The sequence below is a fragment of the Lithobates pipiens genome, unplaced genomic scaffold (genome assembly GCF_037356315.1).
Source record: "Lithobates pipiens isolate NorthernLeopardFrog02 unplaced genomic scaffold, aLitPip1_a1.2 Scaffold_16, whole genome shotgun sequence".
Classification (NCBI taxonomy): Eukaryota; Metazoa; Chordata; class Amphibia; order Anura; family Ranidae; genus Lithobates; species Lithobates pipiens.
The window spans coordinates 620,773,473-620,794,205 of record NW_027507748.1 but is presented as its reverse complement, the minus strand read 5'-3'; the positions used below and the strand labels follow the sequence as shown (position 1 = coordinate 620,794,205).

The 20,733-nt window shown below is 42.1% G+C and overlaps 1 protein-coding gene across 1 annotated transcript in view; it reads right to left on the bottom strand.

Moving 5' to 3' along the window:
• B3GLCT (beta 3-glucosyltransferase) overlaps positions 1-20,733 on the bottom strand; it is an 886,903-nt gene that overhangs the window by 376,305 nt on the left and 489,865 nt on the right. The gene's annotated exons all lie outside the window — the stretch shown is intronic.

The following is a 20,733-nucleotide window of genomic DNA, read 5'->3' as shown; positions in this document are numbered from 1 at the left end:
TGGCCTGGCTCGACGTACCGATAGTATTTCTGAGAATACTACCTTGGAGGTCCTTTTCCTCAATTTAGCTCCCAAGTCCCTAAAATTGTTCTTTAGGACACTCCATCTGCCTCTGACTTTGTCATTGATGCCAACGTGCACCATGACAGCCGGGTTTTCCCCAGCCCCTCCCAGTAATCTGTCCACCAGATACATGATGTGCCGAACCCGAGCACCCAGTAGACAACATACAGTTCGGCGCTTCAGGTCTTTGTTACAGATTGCCCCCTCTGTCCTTCTAAGAATTGAGTCCCCTACCACCAGAATCTGCCTCTCCTTTCCCTTTGTTTCCCCCCCACTCTCACTGGAGAAGTTCTTCCCCCTGTAGCTAGGAGCATCCCTCAGCTCCTGCAGTGAGGGTCACTGACTGGTTTCACCAATGTCACTCAAAAGAGCGTACTTATTGGGATGCTCCAGCCCTGCATCGGCCTCCCTGGCACTTCTCCCTCTAACCTTCATGAATGTCACCCATCTACTCTTTCCTAGTGGCTGCACCTCTGTCTCAATCCGCCTCTGTGCTGTCCCCTGCTGGCACCTGCCATGCATTTTCCAGGCTCTCCTTTAATATGGAGGGGCTTCTCAGTGCTGACAGTTGCTTCCCCAGATTCAGTACCTGGGCTTCCAGGGAAACAATGTGCTTACATTTTGCACAGCAGTATTGGCCCTCCATCGGATGGTCAAGGAATGCATACACGCCGCAAGATGTATACATATTCGCATCTCCACACCCACCGGGCATCACACCTACTGATTTATTGAGGATTGGGTATTATACCCTGTCCAAATGACCTAACAACTAGCTTCCTAACACTAATATTCAACAAGAAAATACACAGGTATTCGCAGACCCACGTGTACTCGCTGACCCACATCAGTACCGTAGCAAACTAGCAAATGTAACTTCTCACCTATGCATTTCATTTCTCTGTGCTGTCAATGCTGTCATCACAAGCCCAGGACCATGTTAAAGGGGTATTAAACCCTAAAAAACATATTATAATATTGCAGCATCCTGATGGATGTAATGGCTGTATTCATTTTCTTTTTCTGGGGCTTTTGTTCCTTAATTTTCTTCTAGCCAGTAACAAACTTCCTGTTTTAAGCTGACCATAACATGGATCGAAATTCGGACAAATTTCTTGTACAAAAGTTTTTAATTGAAAATTCACATCAACAAAATAGTACAAAAACAGTGGTGGACACATTGTGGACTAACATGTATAAAACAGCAGGATTCAGGAAGATTAATCTGAAGATCAAAAAATTTTGAACCAGCCCTTATAAGTTTGAGGGCGAGCATAGGTAACCTGCAAAAGGAAGTCTGCACCTCGTAAGTCCTGGTAAAGTGACATTATGTTGATCCAGAGTTATATACTGGCCGTCACTCTAGGTCATATGTGGAAGATCTGGTGAGATGACATTGTAACACTTAGCGTTACAGAAAAAAAAAAAAAAAAACAGATTGCATAAAAGAGTGTAAAATTCCCCAATATGTAAGAAGAACTGCATCATGTCACGTGTCCAAACCCAACAGGAGCAGGCCTGTGGGCCAAATTAACAAAAAGAAGCAAGAGAGAAGAAATAGAGAGTCAGTGAGAAGAAAGAGGACCAGAAAAAATAAAGGAGAGTAGTGCAAGCATATAATACATAAGAAAAGAAAGGATACAAGAAAAGAGAGACGTTGGGGGGGGGGGGGGGAGTAGGGAAGGAGGGAAGTCCCCGGGGTGGGGGGAACAGAGGCTTGTTAAAGGGAAAGGAGCCCTGGGTCAAATCGTGAAGGGTGGTTATGAGCCACCCAGGGTTGCCATACTCTGAGACCATAGCATTAAAGTCCAATAGTATAGCAGTAAACTTCTCATTTACCATGCCATTCACACAGTTTCGCCGTTTTTAACTGCTTCAAAGCTGAGGGCTGGGGTCTTCCAGGCCCTCACTATGGTCACCTTAGCTGCAGTAAAAATATGTTCTGCAAGTTAGCGTTTGGGGCGGAGAAGTTCTGTGATCGGTTTCCACAAAAGGCCGAAATTCTGAAAATTTCAATCCATCTACAGCAATTCCTGTTCATAAGAATTTGAGCAGGCGTTTGACTTCCCATGAATGGTCCTGCTGGAATATTCCCATTCAATCAGCACTTGCAGCCAATAGGCTGAAGCACTGATCAGTGTATTCTAAAAGCAAAGAAGTCCCACTGTCAGAATACAATGATGCAGCAGTGAGGATTTTCACATCAACACAAACACATTAAAGCTGAACTCCAGCTAACACTTTTGAAGCAGTTACAGCAACAGTTTTTTCTTCATTTTGGGATATAGATTTTACATAAATGCATAAAAAAGCTGACCACTGTAAGAACTACCAGTGTTAAATGGTTTGTCTCAGCCCTTTAATCTGCACTTTAGCAGAGCAGCCTGGTCTGTTAGAAGAAATTGAAATATAACAGACTTACTGGCCAGATCAACAGGTGAAAATAGCCTAAAAGAGAACATTAAAGCCACTGCCACATCTAAGAATTGGTCAGCTGCAATATTTGACACCTTTTCTTTATGGGATTAATACTGCTTTAACATCACATTGTTTATGCTCCTATCCCACCACCACAGGCTGGGTAGAATTCCTGATCTTGAGGGAGTTTTATTTTCCTCCTCCTATTTAAAATTTTTTTTTTTTTATATATATATATATTGTTATATGTTTTACATTTTTTTCTATGAATATATATTGAGCAGTGATGGGTGGATGGCGCAAATGGACCATTACTGACAAATAATTTGGCATGAAACACAGTGATCAAGAATGCCATACATTAGGAAACCACATACCCTGGAACAACATATTATGGATGTTGTTTTTTTTTAAGCATGATTTGATAGTCACATTTAACACAGAGTGTACTTTTAATTTTTTTTTCCAATGATGAGGTACAAGTAAAGTCCCACTGTTTCTACCCTCTCTCTACCCTAATGCTTGGCAGATTGGGGAGTGTAGGTTTGTTAGCAGGGTGAAGCTCATTTTCTGTTCATTGAGCAGACAAAGTGATTGTAAAGTCTGGTTTTGCACAGGGCCGCCCCGATCCACCTCTTTTTGGGTACCTCTTTGACTCTCCTGGCTCCTCCCTCCTGTTGAGTGCCCCCACAGCAAGCAGCTTGCTATGGGGGCACCCAACCCGAGTCACAGCTCCCTGTGTCCATTCAGACACGGAGCCATGGTCCAGACCCACCCTCACTCCCTTTCTCTCCCGATTGGCTGACTAACTGAGGAGGGGAGACCTGGGTAGCTGAGACAATCCTGCAACATCGCTGGATCTAGAGGAGCCTAGGGGGGTTGAGGGGGCTGCTGCACACAGAAAGTTTTTTTTATCTTAATGCAAATGCATTAAGATAAAAAAAAAGAAACCTTCTGCCTTTACAATCACTTTAAGGTGATGTAGTGCCAAGGGAAGCTGCATGGTTGAACCAGAAAATAAGAGTATTACTTACCTGGTTATGCTGTGAGTGGAGGTGTGTGAGCCCATAAATAAACTGGGTTGTATTGTTTATTACACTCTGCATCGATTTAAAAAAAGCCAGAAGCAATAATGGCATCAGAAGCCATGATTATCAATTAGATACCCTCCCCGTTGTCTAGGCATTAACCTACTTTCCAAGCTATTATAATAAATACCTATGCAATGTTCATTAGCAATAAGCTCCGGGGAGTTGCACTCTCTCAATGCAGATGCATTGATTTTGTAAGAGACAAAATGGTATAGTGTGCTACTCTTTTTTACATCTACATGTGCTGGATATATCCAAACACAAAAGAGCCTAAATAAGTAATGAAGGTATTAAATAAAAATTTTGATGCAAATGTCATTCAAGAAAAATGTGCAAAAAAGTGCCAGTGCCTGAATTAAAGTTCAGTCCGTGACTCCATAAAATAATATTCATTAAACATTCAAATAAGAAATTCTATTGTGATAAACGAGTGTAAAGTTTTGATATAAAAAATTGATTGGCGTATAGATCAATCACATCCTCTAATGATCAATGCCAGTGCTCGCTAGGTGACAGTGTAGTGCTATTCCACTTCAATTCACGATGTGTGTGCTGTGCCTCAACCTCAATGGGTCCAGACCCACCAAATGTAGTTGACCTCTTATGGTTTATGCCAAAAGGCATCAAAAGAGTTTTCCACAGCTCCGGAGTGCGTGTCTATGTGTCCTTAAAGGGGTTGTAGAGGCAGAAGATTTTTTTTTAATCTTAATGCATTCTATGCATTAGGATAAAAAGCCTTCTGTGGGCAGCAGCCCCCCAATACTTACCTGAGACCCCTCTCTGTCCAGCGATGTCCATGAGTGTCTCCGCTATCTGAGATTTTCCATCCTGCTTCGCTGAGACACAACAGTGGAGCCATTGGCTCCCACTGCTGTCAAAGTTAGCTAGCCAATCAGGGATGGGGCTCCGTTTCTGAATGGACACAGGGAGCTGTGACTGAGCTCAGGTAACCCCATAGCAAGCTGCTTGCTGTGGGGTCACTGAACAGGAGAGAGAAGCCTGGATCACAGAAGAGGGACCTGAGAAGAGGCGGATTCGGGCTGCTCTATGCAAATCCACTGCAACAGAGCAGGTAAGTATAACAAGTTTATTATTTTTAAAGGGGGAAAAAAACAAGACTTTAGTATCATTTTAATGTGGATTCTTTTTACACAGACTGCTTGGAGCTCAGCATGTCTATAAAGCAGAGAGGTGGTGAGTCTGGACCAATTGTGCTGGGGCACAGCGCACATGGAGTGAACTGAAGTGGAATAGCACTGCACTGTCACTTAAAGAGCACTGCCATCGATTAGAGGATGTGATTGAGCTATACACCAATCAATTTTGCGATGAAAAATTTGCACTTGTTTATCACTACAGACTTTCTTGTTTGAATGGGCCAAGCCTATTCCCGACATTTGTTGTTTACAAGTTAAAATCAGTATTTTTTTTCTAGAAAATTACTTAGAACACCCAAACATTATATATATATATATATATATATATATATATATATATACCGTATATACTCGAGTATAAGCCGAGATTTTCAGCCTCTTTTTTGAGGCTGAAAGTGCCCCCCTCGGCTTATACTCGAGTCATCGCTGTCTGCCCGCTCGATCAGCGTGTCGAGCAGACAGACAGCGGCCATTCTATAATTCAAAAGCCGCGCCTCCGGCTCCGCCTTCGCCTGTGATAGGCGGAACACTGAATTTCCCAGCAGCCTGTGTTCCGCCTATCACGGACATCGTATCATCCTCGTACTACGGACGAGGATGATACGATGTACGTGATAGGCGGAACACAGGCTGCTGGGAAATTCAGTGTTCCGCCTATCACAGGCGAAGGCGGCGGCGCAGCTTTTGAATTTTACAATGGCCGCCGAGGCGCCGACGAAGAGGGCACGGGACGGAGGCAAGGCAAGGCACGGCACGGGACGGGACGGGACGGGACGGAGGCAAGGCACGGCGGCGAGGCACGGAGGCAAGGCACGGGACGGAGGCTCGGGACAAAGGCTCGGGACACAGGTAGGCTGGACACACACACACACACACACACACACACACACACACACACACTGATGGATACACACACACACAGGGATGGATGGATGGATGGATGGAGACACACACACACAGGGATGGATGGATGGATGGATGGAGACACACACACACAGGGATGGATGGATGGATGGACACACACACACACAGGGATGGATGGACGGACACACAGGGATGGACGGACACACAGGGATGGACGGACACACAGGGATGGACCGACACACACACAGGGATGGACAGGCATGTCTTACCCTCGGCTTATACACGAGTCAATAAGTTTGCCAGTTTTTTTGGGGGTAAATTGGGGGCCTCGGCTTATATTCGGGTCGGCCTATACTCGAGTATATACGGGTATATATATATATATATATATATATATATATATATTTAGCAGAGACCCTAGAGGATAAAATGGAGATCGTTGCAATACTATAAGTCACATCGCATTTGCGAACGCAATTTTTTTGGAAAAAATACACTTTTTTGAAAAAAAAAAAAATAAGAACAGGAAAGTGTATTTTTTTGTATAATGTGAAAGATGATTTTAAACTGAGTAAATTGATAGCCAACTTGTCTTGCTTTAAAATTGCGCACACTTGTGGAATGGCGACAAACTACGATACATAGGCGCCGTTTTACTTTTTTTTTTTACAGGTTACAGGTAACAATAACAGAGGAAATCTAGTGCTAGAATGTTTTCTCTTGCTCTAACAATTACGGTGGTACCTCACATGTGTGGTTTACATATGTGGGCATGACTTGTGTATGTGTTCACTTCTGCGTGCAAGCTCAGAGGGACAGGAAGCTTAATTTTTTTTCCTTATTTACTTAACTTTTTATTTTTACACTGTCCCTTTAGTTATTATTTTTTTTAAATCACTTTTATTCCTATTACAAGGAAAGTAAAACTCCCTTGTAATAGAAATAAGCAGGACAGTGCCTCTTTAACGTGAGCTCTAGGGTCAAGAAGACCTCAGATCTCACATTTACACTTAAAAGCAATAACAAAAAAAAGTTATTTTATTTTTACACATTTAAAAAAAAATGGGCCCTTTAAGGCCGGAGGACAGAAGTGACGTTTGCCGTCGCTCCAGTCCTATAAGGGCATGGCCTCAAGTGGGGGGCCATCTTGCCCTCAATCAGCTTCCTGCCCATCACTACACCAGATCGGATTGTTTCCGCCGCTGCAAATCTCTCCGGTAAGCAGCGGAAATGAGCGAAAATGACACACCACCCATAAAAGTCATTTTGTGGTGAATCCCCTGCTGGAATCACTTTTACCATGTAAAACAATACCGGGGTTATGGCAGCTAGTCAAAGTAGTGATGTATATACACAGTGGGTGGTCCAGAAGTGGGAGTCACAGATTGCAATTTAATTCAGGCACTGGCACTTTTTGGCACATTTTACTTAGATATTTGGATTTTATATATTTAATAACTTCGCTACTTATTTAGGCTCTTTTGTTTTTGGATATATCCAGCACATGTAGATGTAAAAAAAGAGTATTGCAATTTATGCCATTTGTCGCTAACCTACTTTTCCTGACTACAGTAAGTTCACTTTTTAAACTTTTAAAAATATTATTTTTCTTTATTCTTATCTGAAAATTATTACTTCATAGAATGTCTTTGTCTACTACATTAGGATGTGATCTTGATGGCGGTTTTTAAAAAGTTTAATAAAAATACAAGTTAAAAAATAGAGTGTCATTGACATAAAATGCTCTGACAGTAATTGATGGAGTATGGAGCCGGGAAGGCATCTACTGACAGCCAATTAGTAGGTCCTGATTTTGGATTCTTTCTCCCAGCTTCATTTAATGTAATCTGTGCATAAAGTCCAATTTTAACAAACTTAATGAACAAGTCATGGATTGAGTTACTTTTCTAGACCATGACAGAACAAGATAAACTGAAAATATATCTTTATAATGATTCTTCTGAAAATATTTTTGCAAAGGGTCTAAACAACGGTGAAGGTCAGGAAAGTCAGAAATGTATTGCTAGAATTCCTATATCTATAAAAAGTTCATTATTTGTATCTATAAGGGAATATATGTCTGCCATATTATAAAGTGAACATATAGGCAGATATAAATTAAATCAATTTATTTCAGTTAGGAATTCATTTTCGAATAATAAATGTATTTTTAAATGATACCTCACTTTGTACAAGCTAATGGAAACTCGCTACCAACTGGGAGAAAATATACATTCTATGGAAATAATTGGTAGAGACTAAAGCCAGCTCTAGAGGTCAAAAAGACAGCTGTGCTAAGCAGTCATGGTATACTTTAGAGAAATGACACCAAGGAAATCCGACAACTAGGCTTTCTTCTCTAGATTTCCCCTTGGCTGATGGCATTGACTCTCGCATCTAAACCCTCTACTTGCACCTTACGTCTTGACTTTGTGGCCAAAAGTATAAGCTAGATCTTCAGTAAAAAACATTTTAGGTTGACAAAAAGTCAACCAAGTTTCTAATACTGTCTGTGTCTATATTTAGGAGATTCCTGCTCACTTTCTGTCTATATAGTAGTCACTGAGACAGGACATCTCCTAATGGGGACAGCAATAAACACTTGATAGAGTTTTAAACCCTTTATTACCCTGCTAGAGGGAAAAAGTGCTTTAATCATTGTGTGTGTTCCGATTTGGAAGGACATCTGCTCCATTCTGCCCACAGAAGGAAGGGGGAAATCTCCCCCAAATAGGAAGCAATATGCCAGTTTCTCACTATATGGTCCTAAATTGTAACTGTGGTCAAGCTATAGATATTCAAGCATGCTTTTACTTTGAGGATCAATTGCCCCACAGTACCTGCAGCTAGAGAGGTCAGCATTGGCCACAGAGGTATGGCGCTGAATTGATGGGAAAAATAGCAACACTTATCACTGGTTCTTCAACAGAACATATCTGTTATGTAAAATTAAGATTTAGTTGAGCAATCACCATAGTCAGCAGTTAACATACCATCATGCTCTCATTATTTTCATAGGTCAATTTTCAAAAGAAAAAAAATGAACAGATGAGGAAACGAAAGAGCCGGCGCTACGGGAAATTACATCTGTAATCTCTATTAAGTCATGACCAGGTTAAAATGACTACTGACGCGTTCTAGCATTGTTCACAGCATTATCAAAAAGTAACAAATGCAACATATATATATATATATATATATATATATATATACATATATATATATATATACACATACACACAGCAAATAAAAAGATAATGTAGTCCACTTCCACCAATCAAATGAGGTCATTAATTGGACTAAACGATAAACACTGCTGTAGGTCTGTAATTCCCAGTAAGTGCAACCCATATCATCTTTTTCTTTAAATATACTGGATAAAAAAATGGATCTAAAGAAAAAGTGACATGGTAAATTTGGAATATATACAAAAGCCAATATATATTTTAAGATATAAAATAGCGAAAATATGTTTCTACCGAAGGAAAAGGTTTACATCTTATCTAAAGTTCATTACCCAGTGGTATTTTAGCATGGAGATTAAAAATCCACCAGACTTCTTGTTTGAGAAGCCTGCTGTGTAAATCTCTGCCCCGGGGTGGATTTCTAACCTTTTCTAACCCATAAAAGACAAAAGTTTACTTATTGCCTGAATGTTGGTGTTTAACATTGTTAAATATGTTAGATTGACCTTTATCAGCTGAGTAGGATCCACCATAATTGCTCTAATGTTTCTCATTTATTCCAATTAATGACATCACTTGATTGGTGGGAGTGGACTACATTATCTTATTTTTTGATGTGTATATATATATATATATATACACACACACACACACTGGCTCATGCAGATATACTCTGGCACAATGGCTCTCCTGGGGGAAACCCCATATGAGGGTGATCGCATGCATGAGAGCCAGCAAAGGGATTTGTATGCGTAAACACACAAATTCCTGTTCTGTCAGGGGAGAGGAGACATATCACTTGTCCCTACTAAGTAGGAACAATGATATGTCTTCTCCCAGTCAGTCACATCACCAGTTAGAACATGCTGAGGGAACACACATTTAACCCCTCGATCGCCCCCTAGTGTTACCTCCTTCCCTACCAGTGACCAGTCCCAAAAATGTGTCAAAGGTGTCCAATATATCTGTCACATGTGTGTGTGTGATTATTTCACCAAAAATATGAAGAATATATATTGGCCTAAACTGATGAAGACTTTTTTTTTTTTTTTTAATTGGGGATATTTATTATAGCAAAAAGTAAAAAATATTGTTTGTTTTTCAAAATTGTCACTCTTTTTTTGTTTATAGCGCAAAAAAGAAAAACCGCAGAGGTGATCAAATACCACCAGAAGAAAGCTCTATTTGTGGGAAAAAAAGACGCAAATTTAGTTTGGGTACAGCATGACTGTGTAATTGTCAGTTAAAGTGACGCAGTGTAAAAAGTCCTCTGGTCAGGAAGGGGGTAATATCTTCCGGGGCTGAAGTGTTTAATAGATAGCAAAAGACAAAAGTTTTTGAGAGACTTACCAGATTACCAAAGTGGCTTGATCTATACACGCAAACGGTCAGACAGACCTTAATCAATCCTCGGAAACAAAAGATGCCATAGAAACAAGACACAGAGGCATCTGAATTTCAGCTGACCGGAGCAATCAGACTCACAATCGGAAATCTCAGACACTATGGATGGAGGATCGTCTGTTACATCTCGTAGCTCTATATCATCTGTATTCTCTAAAGATATGGGTCGTAGGGCTTCATCCTCCTCTTCAAAAAACTGCCCAGTGTCAAAAAACAAATCAAAGGAAAAGAAAAACAAAACAAAGAGGATGGAGCCAGCAAAAGACAAAGCTTGTAACTGTCTCTCCTATCGAAAGGTCTTTCTTTTTCTCCTATGTTGCATTTTGACACTTTTAGAACTTTACTCGGTTAATCGGTTTTTCCGCAATACGGTATTAAAGCAGAGTTCCACCCAAAAATTGAACTTCCGCTTTAAGTGTTGGTGACCCCCACATTTGGCATGTCATTTTTTTGGGGGGGATGGGTACCCTGTTTTTAGAGGCACTCTGCTCTACTTCCTCCCCTGGTGTCATGGCACCTGAAGGAAGATCACTTCTCCCCCTTGTGAAGCCACTACCTGTACGTCCACAGTTAGAATGCCGGCGCCGCGGAGAGGAGGGGGAGAAAAGTGGTGGACCATGGGACAGGTAAGTGTCTGATTATTAAAAGTCAGCAGCTACATTTTTATTGTAGCTGCTGGTTTTTAAATGTGTGGAATTCTGCTTTAAGGAAACATTTCCACACTCAGTCTAAGTCCACCAAGCTTCAGCCTGTATCACCCCAGAATGGCACATTATTTATTTCTAATCCATTTGACTTCCAGGACCTGGTTATATGGTCAACTCTGGAAAGTTTGCAGTCAGAATCAGTAGGTGGAATATATGGTATTGAGGACAGTAAATGTGTAAACTAGTAACAAATAATTTTTACCTTGTACATACACAAAGTGCAGCTGTAGAGAAGTTTCAGACACCAGTGGAGCAAGATTTTGTCAAACTTAAGACAAGGTAGAAAAAAAAATCTAATTTTTCTCATATCAATTTAGCAAAATCAGAAAGGGTAGCAATACAAAACTTTAATTTCATGAGCCAATTTAGTGATCAGACAAGCCGATAAGGGTGGAACAGTATTGGTTTTAAACTCTGAGGCTTATAAAATTGAGGCTTTACGCCAAATCAATATGTCAACATATTGAATATTGATGAATAACCCTACCTCTGAATTTGAATCACAGCTGTCTCATCTCTTAGACACAGGACAAGATATGGGAGTTCTGACATAAAAAATGCTTGAATATCTTTTTGTTGACAACCCAGTGGTCCTGCTCTTTCACCATTGCCAAAATTGCAAAAGAACACTGCATCAATTCATGGAAGACCTATAGTTGCAGGCATTGGCTCTCTTTTTGAAAGGCTGGGCCACTGGGTTGATCAATAATTATAGCCTCTTGTTGTTAGGTTACCAGGCTATATAAAATATACTACAGTGGTTCTAGCTAGCACACAAAATATAGTATAGCTGGATACATTCAGTTGGATTGTAATGGATATCAAATCCTTGTACTCCTATATCCCTCATGAACCAGCATTAGAAACACTTAAATTTCACTTATATCATTAAAGTTCATATAGCATGGAATTAAAAGAGTTAATTGTTCTAACGGTGGATTTTTTGTTCAAACATAATTTTTTCATTTTCGATAATGTTTATCTGCAATGAAAAGGAGCTCCCACGGGAGACAAGTTTTCGGCCTTTCTAGCAAATCTTTATATGGGATGGTGGGAGGAGACGTTTCTCTTCTCCCACCTTAATCCCTTCAGGGACCACATCATATGGTAGGGTCGTTATATAGACAACCTACTCCTTATATGGTAAGGTCTGCCCACTAACATCTTTTGTTATCTATGCCAATAATAATTCCCTTAATCTTGAGTTCAGTTCTGATCACCATCAAAACAGTATCCATTTCCTAGATATTACTCTAGAAGGCTGTAGCTCTACAGGGTTTGTTAAAACTAGAACCTACCTTAAAACGTGTGCCTAAATTCCCTTCTTCTGGTGATCAGCTGCCAATCGGCACATACAATTCGGTCAATCCCAGTGGGAGAATGCAGAGCTAAACGTAATTGTTCTACACCTCACAGTTTCTCTAATGAATGCAGTATAGTAACTTCCAGATTTCTGTCACACAAATGTAAACAAAATGACATTGATAGAGATGTAAATATTGCTAGGGATAGAGATAGAACCTCTCTCTTAAAGCAGTCACACAAGAAAAGAAACAAAGTGAAAGGAGCTAATTCTGTTAAACCTATTACTTCTGTCACAACATATTCGCGGGAGTTTAATTCAGTTAAAAACATATCTAAACATCTCCCCATTTTGCCAACAGACAAGGACCTGACACCGCTCATTAAAGTGGACTGGGAGATATTTTGTTCTCCAGGGTGGCATCAGAGGGTTCTAAAAGGACTTGACGTAATGCCATAGGATCTTATCCCTATGGAATTAATACTTGCTGTTTTTCCACTAAACACTTGCAATGTAGTGTACTCCAGAGAATGCACCTCCTGCATGTAAGAACTGACCAGATAACAAAGGTCTGGAAAGTGCCCAATGCAGAGCTTACAGTGGAGATACCAATTGCCAGCATATTTGTATCATAGGTGGACAGTAGAGTAGTGGTGCACCAAAATGAAAATTCCGGTGCTGAAACCAAAAATTCAGGATCAACTTTGCCAAAAACCAAAACAAATCATTTTTTTAAATTACTTTTAAAATTGAATTAATGGGGCTGGTGTTTTTGCATTGAAGTCAATGGGCCATGATTTTGCATTGTAGTCAATAGGGGGCCTTTTTGCATTGAAGTCAATAGGATGCAATTTTGCATTGAGGTCAGCGGGACGCAATTTTGCACTGAAGTCAATGGAACGCAGCATGCCATTATCAGCTTTTTTTTTTCTACCGGCAAAACGCTGATAACCCTATTGGCGACATCTATATTGGTGAATCCCTACAGTAGCGGTTGCGCCCACTGCTATAAAAATGTTGCTTTGCTGCTGACACATTACCTACAGGTCATGCAGAGGTTATAATGCAGACCTCCTAGGACACTAGCAAAACATGGGCATGACATTTAGGGGTGGGGTTATAGTGGACTGGTCTCAGTGGTTTTTCTATTTGCCAGTGTCCAGTCAGGTGCAAATATACCACATATCTTTAATTTATTTTAATCTTGTGTCTCTCACTGGGTTTTAACAGTAGCTGTTTTTTGTTTTTATCTTTTAAAGTGGTTGTAAACCCTTACAAACCACTTTGACCTACAGGTAAGCCTAGATTAAGGCTTACCTGTAGGTCCAAGAAATAGCTCCTAAACCTATACGGTTTAGGAGATATTTACCTGAAGACAACCACCGCGTAGACAGCGGCGCGCAGGCGCAATGGGTAAGCCGCAGATTGCAGCGATATGCTGCTAGTGTCGGCTCCCGTGTGCATGCGCGGGAGCGACGTCATCACTGCTCTGGCGAATCACAGCGCCGGAGCAGCGAGACCCACCAAGAAGATGGACGCTCGGAACTACAGGGGACAGCTGTGACGTCGCTGGCTCCTGTGTCAGGTAAGTGACACATAATGGACTACTATGCGATGCATAGTAGTCCATTATGCTTTACCTTTGCAGGGAATGAAAGAGGAAGTAAACCCATCAGGGTTTACTTCCTCTTTAACAGGATATTCTTTTTAATATTATGTTTGGATGTACTGTACAAAGGGCAGTGCAGTGACCCCAGGGAATTCAACTCAGTGCCCTAGCTAGGGATGAGCCGAACACCCCACCGGTTTGGTTCGCACCAGAACATTCGAACGGACCCAAAATTCATACGAACTTTAGAACCCCATTGAAGTCTATGGGACTCAAACGTTCGAAATTAAAAGTGCTAATTTTAACAGCTAATATGCAAGATACTGTCCTAAAAAGGGTTTGGGGACCTGGCTCCTGCCTCAGGGGACATGGGTCAATGCAAAAAAAAGTTTTAAAAACGGCCGTTTTGGCGGGAGCACTGATTTTAATGACGATTAAAGTGGGAAAAAAGTGAAATATTCCTTTAAATATGGTGCCTGTGGGGTGTCTGTAGTATGCCTGTGAAGTGCCACGTGTTTCCCGTGTTTAGAACAGTCCCTGCACAAAATGACATTTAACGGAAATAACGTCATTTAAAACTGCTTGCGGTTTTAATGTTATATCTGGTTCCTGCAATATGGTTGAAAATCATGGAGAAAAATGGCATGGGTAGCACTCCCTGCCCATTACCAGCCCCTTTGGGTCTTGTACGCATATTAAGGGGAACCCCGTACCCATATTAAAAAAAGGAAATGCGTGTGGCCCCCAGGCCCTATATACTCAGAACAGCAGTATACAGGCGGTGCAAACAAGACAGGGACTGTGTAGGTTTGTTGTGTTAAGTTGAATCTGTTTGTAATTTTCAACTGGTACATTTTTAAAGTGTAGCTCAATCTCCTACAACTGACTGCAAGCTCTATTTAAAACGAGCAAGATAGTTAGCTATATAGGTGGATATAGCGGTGTATACTGCGTTCACAGCATGCAGACAGCATGCATAATCTCCCAACACTGACTGAAAGCTCTATTTAAAACGAGCAAGGTAGTTAGCTATATAGGTGGATATAGCAGTGTATACTGCGTTCACAGCACGCATAATCTCCTAACACCGACTGAAAGGTCTATTTAAAACGAGCAAGATAGTTAGCTATATAGGTGTATATAGCGGTGTATACTGCGTTCAGAGCACGCAGACAGCACGCATAATCTCCTAACACTGACTGAAAGCTCTATTATAAAAGATAGATATATCGCTAGCTATATAGGTGAATATAGAGGTGTATACTGCGGTCAGGGCACGCAGACAACAACCACTACAGAAGAGCAAGAACGAAAAATCGGCCAATAACGATCGTGTATACTGTGTTGAAGGTACACAGAACACCCACTAACTGCTACAGACGCCAACACACTACACAAGGCCACCGCACTGGCGGCCTTATACAGTGTGGGGCGTGTACTACACAGCCTGAGCTATGATTGGCCACAGGCATCCTGCCTGTGGCCAATCATGGCTCTCCTCGCTGCCGGCGCTATGATTGGCCAAACATGTGGGGTCACAGTGCATGCTTGGCCAATCATGAGCCAGCAATGCACTGCACCATCACAGTGCATTGTGGGCCGTTAGCGCCACATGGCCCATAACGTTCGGAATTCGCCAAACGGGCGAACAGCCGATGTTCGAGTCGAACGTATGTTCGACTCGAACACGAAACTCATCCCTATTTGTCAGAGAGGGCCCCTGCGTTATGCGCAGACTTGTTCATTTGGAGGTGATGTGTTCATTCTGTGAAGATATTATCGGTTTGATACCAATCTGCCTTTGCAGAAGGATATACAGTTGTCTCTTTCTATGTGTCTGATCACCACGTGGAGTCAGCATGCGCGTGTCCCTGCAGATAGCCTCCTGTCCATAAGAATGGTAATATAATCTGGCTATGCATTGTGCTCTGAACAATGCAAAATAAGGATTTGCGCCAATGGTAGAAGCAGGAATGTGTGCGCGAGCTTGGTCGAAACAGCATTCATGATTTCTTAGGTGCCAGTCTCACTACATGTGGGTTTCTCTGTTAAACTGTAGAGCACAGTTTTCAAGTACAAAGGGTGGGAAATTGTACACACTGGTTTGCACAGGCATGCCCAGACACTCCCGTAGTCATTGTTCTTTTTGAATATACACATGTGTTTTCCTTGGTTACGTTTTCTATAACACCTACTGTTTGAAGCAATGCCTGGGCTTAATTGGCTGAACTGTATAGTCACCAAGTCTCCTTTGTTATGCCTGTTCAAGGTCCTCTTGCTGACCCGCCGCAGTTTTACTGCAGCAGAATGGCACGGCTGGGCGAAACTACGTTACCTTATGTTGTTTCGCTTTTGGCCACTAGGGGCGCGCATACTACCGGAGGAGTGAGCCCGCTGCACGAGCCTGACCCGATGCGAGTGCCCAGTGGGCTTGATGACTGCCGGGCTACTGTGATTGCTTGTGACAGAGCACAAATCGGGATCTGTGTGTGTAAACACACAGATCCCGATTCTTTCAGGGGTGAGGAGAGAGTTTGTGTGTTCATACTATGTATGAACACCAATCTCTCTCTCCTCCTAGACAGTCCCATCCCCCCACAGTTAGAAACACACATAGGGAATACATTTAACCCCTTGATTGCCCCCTAGTATTAACCCTTTCCCTGACATTTACACAGTAAGCAGTGCATTTTTATAGCACTGATCGCTGTATAATTGTCAATGGTTTCATAAATGTGTCTGCCATAATGTCGCAATCCCAATAAAAATCGCAGCTTGCCGCCATAACTAGTTAAAAAAATAATTAATCATAATAATAAAAATGCCATAAATCCCCTAACTTTTGCGCAAACCAATCAATATAGGTCTATTGCATTTTTTTTTTACCAAAAATGTGTAGAAGAATACTTATCTGCTTACACTGAGGAAACAATTAGTTTTTTTTTTTTTTTTTTTTCATAAAAAATGTGGGATATTTATTATAGCAAAAAATAAAGTAGTATATTGTGTTTTTACACTCTCCTTTTGTTTATAGAGCAAAAAATAAAAACCACAGAGGTGATCAAATACCACCAAAAGAAAGCTCTATTTGTGGGGAAAAAAAGGACCTTGTTTGGGTATAGCATCGCATGTTTGCGCAATTGTCAGTTAAAGTGACACAGTGTCAAATCGCAAAAATGGCCCGGTCATTGAGTAGCCAAATCTTCCGGGGCTGAAGCGGTTAATTTCCACAACAGAGACATCCTGTAAGGATGTTATTCCACTGCATAGCTTGGTGTCATCTGCAAAGACTCAAATGGCACTTTTAATCCCAGATCCAGTATAATTTATAAATATATTACAAAGTACGGAACCCAAACACTGAACCTTGGGGTACACCACTAATAGCCTTAGACCATTCAGAGTAAGAATCATTAACCACTACTCTGAATATGACCTTTTAGTCAGTTTTCTGAGCATTCCAGGCCTGTAGACTTTGCCATAGACATTATCTGTGTGTGAGGAACTGTCAAATGACGACCAGGCACGCACCTATTGTGGCGGGAGGCCGTCATATGACGTCCTCCCGTTTAAACAGGGAATGCACACGATCGTGCGCGCGCATCCCTGTTCCTTCGGTGGCGGCATGTCACAAGGACACCGCTCGCCACTGAGGGGGGGGGGGGGTGAACAGCCATAGGGCATGGCTGTTTACCACGTGATCAGCCGCAATGAAGTCACGGCCGATCGCAGATGGTTGCAACCCCACTGTGCACGGTGCGTGCGCACGATCGCGTCGGTGGTGGCGTGTTCCCAGGAACACTGCTCATCATCGACGTTGGTAAACAGCCATTGGCTGGCTGTTTACCCACGTGATTGGCTGTGATCCTTTCACAGCCGATCACTAAATATAAACAAACCGTAAATCGTGTGTGAGGAGATTGCGGTAACATCTAGTTACCGCTTACAGTACACACAAATCACACTGATTGCCCCCCCCCCTCCCAATAAAGAGGACCTGTCACCACCCATCATAGTACCTGTCACTCACAGTCCATCAGAGTACCCAAGTACCTGTCACAGTCCATCAGAGTATCCGAGTACCTGTCACAGTCCATCAGAGTACCCGAGTACCTGTCACAGTCCATCAGAGTACCCGAGTACCTGTCACAGTCCATCAGAGTACCCGAGTACCTGTCACAGTCCATCAGAGTACCCGAGTACCTGTCACAGTCCATCAGAGTACCCGAGTACCCGTCACAGCCCATCAGAGTACCCGAGTACCCGTCACAGCCCATCAGAGTACCCGAGTACCTCTCACAGCCCATCAGAGTACCCGAGTACCTGTCACAGTCCATCAGAGTACCTGAGTACTTGTCCCAGTCTATCTATCTGAGTAGCCGAGTACCTTTCCCAGTCCATCTGAGTACCTGTCACAGTCCATCCGAGTACCTGTCACAGTCCATCAGAAGTACCCGAGTACCTGTCACAGCCCATTAAAGTATCCAAGTACTTGTCACAGCCCATTAAAGTAACCAAGAACTTGTCACAGCCCATCAAAGTACCGAGTACCTGTCACAGCCCATCAGAGTACCCGAGTACCTGTCACAGCCCATCAGAGTACCCGAGTACCTGTCACAGCCCATCAGAGTACCCGAGTACCTGTCCCAGCCCATCAGAGTACCCGAGTACCTGTCACAGCCCATCAGAGTACCCCGAGTACCTGTCACAGCCCATCAGAGTACCCGAGTACCTGTCACAGCCCACCAGAGTACCCGAGTACCTGTCACAGCCCACCAGAGTACCCGAGTACCTGTCACAGTCCACCAGAGTACCCGAGTACCTGTCACAGTCCATCAGAGTACCCGAGCACCTGTCACAGTCCATCAGAGTACCCGAGCACCTGTCACAGTCCATCAGAGTACCCGAGTACCTATCACAGCCCATCAGAGTACCCAAGTACCTGTCACAGCCCATCAGAGTACCCAAGTACCTGTCCCAGTCCATCTGAGTACCCGAGTACCTGTCACAGTTCATCTGAATACCTGTCCCAGTTCATCTGAGTAGCTGAATACCTGTCACAGTTCATCTGAGTACCCGAGTACCTGTCACAGTCCATATGAGTACCTGAGTACCTATCACCACCCTTCAGAGTACCCAAATACCAGTCACCAGGCCATCAGAGAACCTGTCAACAGGCCATCAGAGTACCTGTCACAGCCCATCAGAGTACCCGAGTACCTGCCCCAGTCCATCTGAGTACCCGAGTACCTGTCCCAGTTCATCTGAGTACCTGAATACCTGCCACAGTTCATCTGAGTACCCGAGTACCTGTCACAGTCCATATGAGTACCTGAGTACCTATCACCACCCTTCAGAGTACCCAAATACCAGTCACCAGCCCATCAGAGAACCTGTCATAAGGCTATCAAGTACCCGAGTACCTGTCACCAGGCCAGCAGAGTACTCAAGTACCTGTCACCAGCTCATCAGAGTACCTATCTGCAGCCCATCAGAGTACCCGAGTACCTATTTGCAGCCCATACCTCATAGAATATACGCTGGGGGTGTTTGCTTTCCAAAATGGGGTCATTTTGTGGGTAATTCCACTGTCCTGGTGCTCCTGGACCTTCAAAAGTGTGATGGGTAGGAATGAAATGAGATGTGTCGTTTATGCTCCTAGAATGCCTGAAGGTACTACTTCAATGTTCGGCTTCTGTATGTGGCCAGGCTGTGTAAAAGTCCTGCACATGTGGTATCGCCATACTCGGGAGGAGTGGCAGAATGTGTTTTGGGTATATCTTATAAATTGACAACTTTGTGTAAAAAAAAAAAAAAAAAAAAGTGTTTTCATTTTTTTCCACATTTTCCAAAAACTTCTGGAAAAAAAATGAACCGTTCAAAAGACTCATTATGCCTCACAGATTATACATTGGGGTATTTGCTTTCCAAAATGGGGTCATTTTATGGGCAATTCCATTGTCCTGGTACTCCAGGGCTTTCAAAAATGTAATAGGTGGCTGTGAAATGAGATGTGTAATTTTTGCTCGTAGAACGTATGAAAGTACCACTTCAATGTTGGTGCTCTGTATGTGGCCAGGCTGTGTAAAAGTCTCACATGTGGTATCGCCATACTCGGGAAGAGTAGCAGAATGTATTTTGGGGTGTAATTTGTTGTATGCATATGCTGTGTGTGAGAAATAACCTGATGATATGACAATTTTGTAAAAAAAAATAATAATAATAAAAAAAAAAAAATCTTCATTTTGCAAAGAATTGTGGGGAAAAAAATTACAACTTAAAAAAAACTCACCATGCTACTTACTTAATACCTTGGAATGTCTACTGTCTAAAAAGGGGTCATTTGGGGGGCATTTGTACTTTCCTGACTTGTTAGTGTCTCAAGAAATTAGATACAACTGATGTTCTGAAGGCCTGATCAGATGTGATCAATTTTCAGTGATTGGCACCATAATTTGTAGACTCTATAACTTTCACAAAGACCAAATAATATACACTAATGTGGGTTATTTTTACCAAAGATATGTAGCAGTATAAATTTTGGCCAAAATTTATGAAGAAAAATTACTAATTAGCAAAATTTTATGACAGAAACAAAGAAAAGGGCATTTTTTCACAATTTTTTTTTTTTTTTAAATTTATAGCACAAAAAATAAAAAAACCACTAGTGATTAAATACCACTAAAAGAAAGCTCTATGTGTGTGGAAAAAGGACGCAAGTTTCATATGGGTACAGTGTTGCATGACTGAATAATTGTCCTTCAAATTGTGAAAGCGCTGAAAGCTGAAAATTGGTCTGGTCAGGAAGTGCACTGTATTGAGGTGGTTAAAATACTCTTTTCCAGCAAGAACTCAACTTTGTGGTCTTTTATTAAACTCTCCAGTATCTTACTGACTATAGAAGGTAAACTAATAGGTCTATAGTTACTTGG